This window comes from Rosa chinensis, chromosome 3, assembly GCF_002994745.2.
Source record: "Rosa chinensis cultivar Old Blush chromosome 3, RchiOBHm-V2, whole genome shotgun sequence".
In the NCBI taxonomy this organism is placed as follows: Eukaryota; Viridiplantae; Streptophyta; class Magnoliopsida; order Rosales; family Rosaceae; genus Rosa; species Rosa chinensis.
The window spans coordinates 6,958,368-6,967,175 of NC_037090.1; positions in this window are offsets into that span (position 1 = coordinate 6,958,368).

Here is an 8,808-nt window from a genome sequence, read left to right on the forward strand (position 1 = left end):
GGATCCAAGATATAAATTATTGTATCTTGAATACTTTTTTCCAAAGCTGCATCCGGACAGTTGCATGGTGCAGTTTATGGTAGATGAATTGAGGAGGAGCCTCGTGTAGCTGTACTTGGAGTATGCGCAATCTGATCCCGTGGCTGCACAAGTCTCAATTGATTTAACACAGCCTCGTGCTGATCATCAAGCTTCTGAACAAGGAGAAGACTCACATGCTGCATCGTTGTCGAAGTTTATGAAGCTTAGGAAGGAGAAAGAGGTGGTGGAGATCAGGAATGAAGTTGACAAATATTTGCTTGAAGCTGCAGAAGACCCTGCCAACAATGATTTCCAACTTTTAGGTTGGTGGAAGGAGAATGCTGTTAGGTACCCAATTTTGTCGAAGCTTGCAAAGGATATCTTTGCTGTTCCAGCTTCAACAGTGGCTTCGAAGTCTGCTTTCAGCCTTGGGAAAAGAGTTATTGACCCATTTCGAGCATCATTAACTCCTACGATGGTTGAGGGGTTAGTGTGTCTTAATGATTGGTTAAGGGGTGGAACTTTTAATGAGTACAAAGAGCCTACTAAGTCGGAGTTGGAGCTGTACGGTGAGCTTGAAAAGCTTGAATTAGGTAACTTTCCTTCATTTTGACTATTTTCTGTGTTGTGATTTGTGAATATGTCCATCTTTTAAGTAAACTGTTTTGAATATGTTGTTATTTTGATTTGTAGGATTTGTCGTAACAACAGTTGATGTTGAAGAGTGATTGATGGGTCGAACTCACGAGGGACATGCTGTTTTGGAGATCAAGAACTTTATTTAAAGTTTGAAACTCTTTTATTGTTCAATTTCGGTCTGTAATGAACTAAGTGATTAACTGATTCTGGACTTTGTGATGTATTGGACTTTCGATCCTTTATGATTTGTGAAGCTTTGTAATGAACTTTGAAGTTTGAACTAGGTTTCTGCAATTCTAGACTGCAGGGTATTATTTTTGACTTTGTGATTGAGTTATTGATGTGGAAAAATTGGGCCGTAAATAAATTTAAAGAAAAGCCCAACTCAGACCGAACCCGAATTGGGCCGAACTGAATTTTTGGCCCACCGAATATTTTGGCCCGCTCCATTTAGAAACAGTTGTCGGCCCAGTTTTTTGCCCAACCGACTGAAACGGGTCGAACTCGGGTTGGGCCTAAAACCGAGCCGGGCCGACCCGAGCCCAGCTCTAGAATCTGCAATTTGGGCATGCAAGAAAATGGTAGACCAACCACCTCTAAACTCATCACAACTTGCAACACACCGCTCGCTGAAGCACCCAATTGTGGTACTCATAGTGTGATTACGCTATGATTCTTCATAGAATGTAAAAATGATCAATCTACTCATTCAAGAATAACACGCCCAAGATGAACACTGTAAAATTGAACAGCATATCTAGCATACCACCTCTTGGGTCCCAAATCCTTGGGGAAAGCAAGCCCATATGGGCTCTACCATGGGCTGAAAGAAACCCCAGCCGAAAGTTCCAATGTTCTGATCTGGACACCCAAACATTGGGCACCCAAACGTGATTGACCTCCATCATCACCTCCGACATCGACAAGACAGCCACCAGCAGTAACGTCGCTATTGTTAGACGCTTCACCTCCATTAGAAGCCACACCGCCAGCATGAGCATCACTTGCAACCGCTCCCGCACGACCAACCACCAGATTCGCTACCCCTTCGCCGGCCAGATCCGTATCGATCAGCCTTGGTTTGTGATCCACCAAACACTCTCGCCGCTCACTCTCTTGTGCTCGACGCCGTAAACCGACCCTAGAGATTAGCGTCGTATGCCAACTCCAAAGATCTTGGTATCCCGACACCGTTGTTAGCCTTTGACGGCGCTGCTAAAACACTGCTAGGGAGAAACCCTAGCAGAGCGTTTTCTTTGACATTTACATGTGATTATTGGAATTTAAGCTTTGCAAAATAAGCTACTATAGTTCATTTTAATTTGAAAAAAAAAAAAAAGTAATCCTTCTTTTTTTACATGATGTTTGAGGAAAGTATTGAGGAAAAAAGAAAAAAGGATTACTCGAACTAAATGTGCAACTAGTTTTTCACTCTAAAGGTTAACCATACCAATGCAAAGGTAAGAAGGTACTATTTTTTTTTGTCTTTTTTTTTTCTTTAAAGAGGATCAAAGGATTTCACTGGTACCTCCATGGTGACTCGAACCCAGGACCTAGATCTTAGATAGTGGGTGCTCTAACCACTGAGCTAACACCACATATATAATTTTTTTTTTGTGAAATATCAACATTTTAGTTATTTTTTTAATTGTTTTAATTTGAATTTCTCATATTGTTCAATGTTCGTTTGAGCTCAATATAGTTCAAACGAAATGAGCAAAACCAAGCCAAGTTTAGCTCTAACTTGAGGCAATTTACAATCAGGGTGAGCTCGAGAAAACAATATTAACTCTACCAAATAAAGACAAAACAATAAAATAGTAGACTGAAATTAGCATGAACAAATATGTATCTGGTGGTGACAATCACTTTTTGATAGTCATATGACGCTCTGCTAGGGATTTGTTTCTCTAGCCATGTCTGCTACATCGGCGATCTGCTTATGGCCATTCTTGGATGAAGAGGCATCAAAGCAAAAAATCTTATGTCTCGGTGGTCCGTTCCCCTTTTATTCTTATGGTCGATCTTCCTACGCCGGTAGTTCAGGATGGAAAAACCTTGGTTATGATTTCTGAGGAGGGTTAGGGATGGGGACAGGTGATTTCATCCCGGAGGGTTATCAATCGGGACTTAATAAATGTAAACACATGCTACTTGGTAGTCTTCAATTGGCTGCAGGGGATAAACCCTATTCCCCTACTGATCTGCAGCGTAAACTTATTCTCCTTTGAGGTGATCTTGGAATATGGAAGCTTATTCCCATGGGATGAAAGGGATATTACACATTCAGCTTTGCCTCCGATGATTCGCTTGCTAGGGTTTGGGTGAAATGTGATATTGCGCTCAAGCCTGGCACGATGAGGTTTATGAGGTGGGTGCCTAACTTCTCACCGTCCAATCAGAAAAACACGAACGCTCAGGTGTGGGTGAGTTTTTGGGATTTGGGATTGGAATTTTGGGAGGCTCGAACTCTTTATGAGATTGCCAGTGGAATTGGAGTCCCAGTGAAAATTAACCCCAATACCTTGGATTGCAAATATGGCCTTATTGCTAGGGTTTTGGTGGACGTTGACCTCTCTGCTAAACTTCTATTGAAGATAGTGATCAAGCGTAAGAATGGTGAAACGTTTGTGCAAGGAGTAGATTATGAAAGCTATCAGGTGTGTGTTCTCATTGTGGCAATGTAGGGCATCGGGTTTCAGATTGAAAATATGTCAAGCCTAGCCTACTGTACCTAGAGATGAGATACAGCCAAAGAATGGTCGGGGTCGCTCACGTCGGCGTCACCCAAAGTTGAGGAAGAGGGTGGAATCTCAAGTTTATGTCCCTAAGCAGCAAATGTGTAAAGAAATTGTTGTGGATTCTTCTCCAAGCCTTAGGGTTGATGATGGTGAAGGACCTTCATTTGTGCAAAAATCTCCAGTACGTGAGATTGATCAGATGACTGGTCAAGTTGGGAGAGATAGACAGCTTCAATCCTCGGGAGAGAATGCAATTGATGGCCCGATTCAATCATCAGTGAGAAACCAAAATGGGATAGAAGGACGGGTACAACCCTCAGAGCAAGCTCAAAATGGGACTGAATGTCTGTTTCAATCCCCTAAGCTAGTTCAGAATAGGGTTGGTAGTGAATCTCAGTCTATGGAGGTTCATATTTGGATTGATAGTTAGCTTCAATCCTCGGAGCAAGGTCTAAACAGGATTGCAGAGCTGCTCCAATCCTGTGCTTAAAATACTACAAATGTGCTTGTTTTGGCTGAGATAGAAGGCCACATTCTAGTTGAGTATGTGTGATGCTAGTGCTACTCAAGAAAATGAATTTGCTCAAGATATGTGTAATGGTGAAAATTCATTAGAGATGGAGGAAGGCAGCTCTCCTACAGCCACGAATGATATTGCTTCTCTTACACCGCTTTCTAATTAGTTTGAAGAGACAGAACATGATGGGTGTTAGCCAAATAGCCACCCTCAAGTATAAGGAGTACAAGTGATAGTATAGGGATTTAAGAAAGGTTGTCGAACCCACGAGGGTTGGATTCCTTTCATTAGCTAGGTGTGAACCTAAGGAGAGCTAGAATATACAAATGTACATTAATCACGAATCTATAATCACAAGGAAATCTAGGCTCATGTTGAGTATGTACAAGATAGAGTAGTAATTTGATTTTGATTTTTGAATGTAGTTTTGAATTGAAAATAACTAGATGCTCAAATGTAAACTAAATTACTCTAAACTAAACTAGTGATCAAATGAATGAAAGTTAGGATTTAGATTGTCTACCACTAACCTCCCTTGCAAGTGTTGATGCATTTCAATATGAATGATCTCCTTGCATCCCTCTAGGGTATAACAAGGGACATACTCCTTTTGTGATATCAAACAACCTCTCGCAGGTGTAGTACTTAACTGCTTAAGTCATGCATTTCAATCCGGTTAGGTATCTAGTGCATTACCCTATGCATGTGCATAAAGTTTGGAGATGAAGAAATCATGCAAACAAACTAATATTATCTCTAAGTGGTTGTAATTCTTTCATGCTTTAACATTCAAAGGTTACCAATCTCTAAACATTATATCATGACATAGCAAACACACACACTAAAAATGGTAAAGTCTAAGCATATGCATTCAACTCTTGAACTAGCATGTAGGCATATTAAAGAAAAATTTCATCACATCATATTTATAACATCAATTCATACAAGATTGAACCCTAGCCCCAACAAAGTACTATTCACTCATAATTACAAATGCTAACTTCATAATCAAAATAAACACCAAAATATAATCTAGAGTAAAGGGATAGAGTTGGTTTAGTGGTGTGTTGGATGGTCCTCAAGCTCACGTCTTGGTGGTGATTCCCGCTCCTTCTTTCTCTTGAAGATTTGATGATAAAAGATAGTGAAGCTTGCATTATGTATTGTGTGAATAAGTGGAGTAGATGGAGAAAATAATGATGGGAAAGAGAGTGGAGAAATGATGTAATAGTGGTGGTGTTAATGGAGGTAGAAGATAAGAAATGGTGGTGGTGATGGAGGAGATAGAGTAGTATGGATAGTATGGGTTTGGATTTTAAGAGGTGGAGATGGAGATTTTGGGGTGGAGATAGAGAGAAAGAAGATGTAATAGGGTGGTATGGGTGATGTCGATCTCTTCCTTGTGAGAAGAGATGTTTAAATAGATGAAGATAGAGGTGTGAAAATGATGATAAGAAGCCAAGATAGCAGCTCAAGCATTGTAAAAAGCATGGAGGTGGAGTATGAGAGTGGTAATAGATCCTAAAAATAAGAAAAAAGGGTATGGAGGAGATGGAGTAAAAAGAGGGAAGTAATAATGAGTTATTAAAGATAGTAGAGTAGAAAAATATGGCAAAGGGAGAAGAGAGGAGCAACTAGCTCTTTTTATTGTGCATGTGAAGCATGAAAATGAAGAGTGTTGGAGTGGTTTTGGATCACCAAAGTCAAGGTAACAAGCATGAGAGAGAAAATGTGCAAGAGATGCCTATTATCCAAAAGATAATATGATAGATTAATCTTGTCATAATCTTGTAGGATTCTTCTAGGACTTTTCTTGATAATCTCAGCATCATAAAGCTTCTAAAAATGCACAGCAAAACTGTCCAAAAAGGTTCTCGGCCAAGGTACCCTTATTTGACTAGGATTCGTTTTATGCCTCTGAAGTTTTTTTTTTTATTATTAGGTTTGATTTGCTATTGTCATGTTTCTGGAGGGTTCTCAACTTATCCATGATCTATGATATCATATCTTCAAGAATCATCGATAACCTTCTAGAAAAACTCCAAGTAATTCACGGAAAAAGATCTCTAAAAAAGCTTTGTGAAAAGTGATGTCGCTAAAAGCAAGCGCATAATTTAACCCTGAAATGTCGTTAGTAATATAAGTAAATAGGGATCGTTCTATTCCGGGGATTGAGGGTACACCTGTAATTGTGTAACAAATAAAGAAAAGTATTATTTACAGAAATAAAATAAAGAATATAAATATATACAATTGTATAAACAAATAAAGAATTAAAATAATAAAGTATTATTTACAAAAATAAAATAAAGAATAAATATATACAAGTAAACACAAATAAGGGGGGATTAGGATTCTTAAAATTAAAATTAAAATAAATAAAATAAAGAAAACGTAAAAACATATATACAAGAGTGGAACGCAAGGAACAAAGATCAAAATCAATTCCATGTAATCAAATTCAATTCAAACCCTATAATTGTTCTTCCAAGTCATGAGAGAGGAGTTGATCATGTGAAACATTCGAAAGCAAATGATTTCCCATATTTTACTTTTCAATGCTAATTAACCTAAGCGAAAGCACCTAGATTAATCCTATCAAACATGCAATCAAGCCCTAGAAAGCTAGTCAATCATGACATGTTCAACGCATTAGACATAGAGAAAGGCTATCAACTCAAGTGTACAACTTAGTTATGGAAAAATCCACCTAATTGCAATCCTCTTCAATTAAATTCGATTCTTGTCCAGAACCTTTACTACTTTTGATTCAAGTTACACAAAACAAAAAGTCGATTTCATGTTCTTAAACCTAGCACCAATTACATGCAAATCCTATAAGTGTCGACCCAAATAAGATAAACATATAAAAGTTTTCTGTAAAGCAAATTTAATCGAACAAACTCACATAAGCAACTTAGAATCACAATTATAGAATTCGAAAACTTTATTTAAACATAGAAATTGGGCTTAAACTTTGCCCTAAACATTATTGTTAACTAGAAACAAGTTCATATGAATTCAAACAAGGAAAACAAAAGATCATTACAAGGAAAAAGAATGAATTACACCGTGGGGGGAGATGGAGATGGAGAGCTAGATGGTTGGATCTTGAATCTTGGAAGCAAGCCTTCAAGGTGGATGATGGAGGATATGATCTTCACGGCTCCTTCTTCTTCTTCCTCTCCTTGCTTGAAAACGCAGAACTTTGCAACTAGAGAATGGAGAAGGAAAATGGAAAGGAAATGGAGAGACAAAGAAGATGAGATGGATGAAGGAATATGTGACTAAGGAAAATGGAGAGGAAATGGTGAGACAAGGAGATGAAATGGATGAAGGAATATGTTTAGGAAATGGTGACTAAGGAAAATGGAGAGGAAATGGTGAGACAAGGAGATGAAATGGATGAAGGAATCGGTATAGGAAATGGTGACTAAGGAAAATAGAGAGGAAATGGTGAGACAAGGAGATAAAATGGATGAAGGAATGTGTATTAGAATGAGAGGAGAAGGTGTTTATATAGGGAAGAAAAAAAAAGAAGAGTGAAATGATGAGAGGAAGAAAAATAATAAAAGTGGATCTAAGTTCACTTGTAAAATATGGAAAAGATAGAGAAATGATGAAATGAAAGCAAAGCATGAAGGTGCAGCAACATGGAAGTGATGATGATCTATTAAAGAGATTGTAGAAGAAAAATATATCCAAGGAAAAAGAGAAAAGCATCTAGCTTTCTTCATGTGGGTAGGAAACATGAACATGTGGATATTGAGCTGTTTTTAGGTCAGTTTTTGCCCCTTTATTCCTTCAATTATTTCTCCAACAAGACTTCAGAATGAGCCTTGGACTTCTTCATAAAAAATGTTCCACTATGAGTGTAGATCATCCTGACAAATTTTCAGAGCTTTATTCCATGTGGTTGGGCCGAAAATGCTGCTGGACCTCTTACAGGTCCAGTTTTCCGGTTTTGCTTCTGTAGAAAATTGGGCTGATTGTTTGAAGGCCTTCCACTCATATTTTTCTCTTGCACTCTTCATAAGAAATGATCCTTTGGGTGTCTAGAATGGATCTGGAAGGTTTCAGCTCATTTGAAGTTCATTTGGTCAGGCGGCCGCTCCTTCTTCTTTGCTTGGCTTGGTTTCTCCTAGTCGGAGTAGGAATATGTGTAAAATTGATCTTTTAGTACATTTCCATTTTTCTCCATCATTTCCAAGTAATTATGGACCTAACACTCATTTCACCTTCATCTACTCCAATGTACCTAAAAATAGAAATTGAAATAAAAATCGATTCAGTTAAGGAATTAACTAAGCAAAATGTGAGGAATTAACTATTAAAATATCACATTAAAATGCTCCTATCAAAAAGCTGACAGTTTCTGCCTTGTTGGGAAGCATATTTTGTACTTGATTTCCTGCTGTCTCGTTGATGATTTTGATCGGTTATTTAGCTCATTTTGAACTACAACATCATATCTTTAAAGAATGCTTGCCTTTCTGTAAAGGTACAGTTTGAAGAATGCAAGAAACGCTCTCCAAAATTGTTCCCAAAAAGATGATTTTGAAACTGCAGTTTCCTAATTTGCAACAACTTTTTTGCATAACGATTTTTGTGGACTTCCCTTGTAATTTTCGGTCAAAAGAGTGATCAAACTTAGTCCTTTGCATTAGTACTTCAAGGTCCATGGCTGCATTGCTCCATTTAAACTCCTATTTTTTTGGGATTGCTTCATGATGTACTTGTGCCGCCAAAAGTGGTGGTGCGTGGAAAATTCGCCAGAATTTTACTTTTTCTCCTCTTGTCAAGATTTTCTACAAAACATGAATTAGATTAGTTAATATTAAATTGGACTTTTAGAACAAGTAATTTTCATGTTTTAGGGCACAAATATAT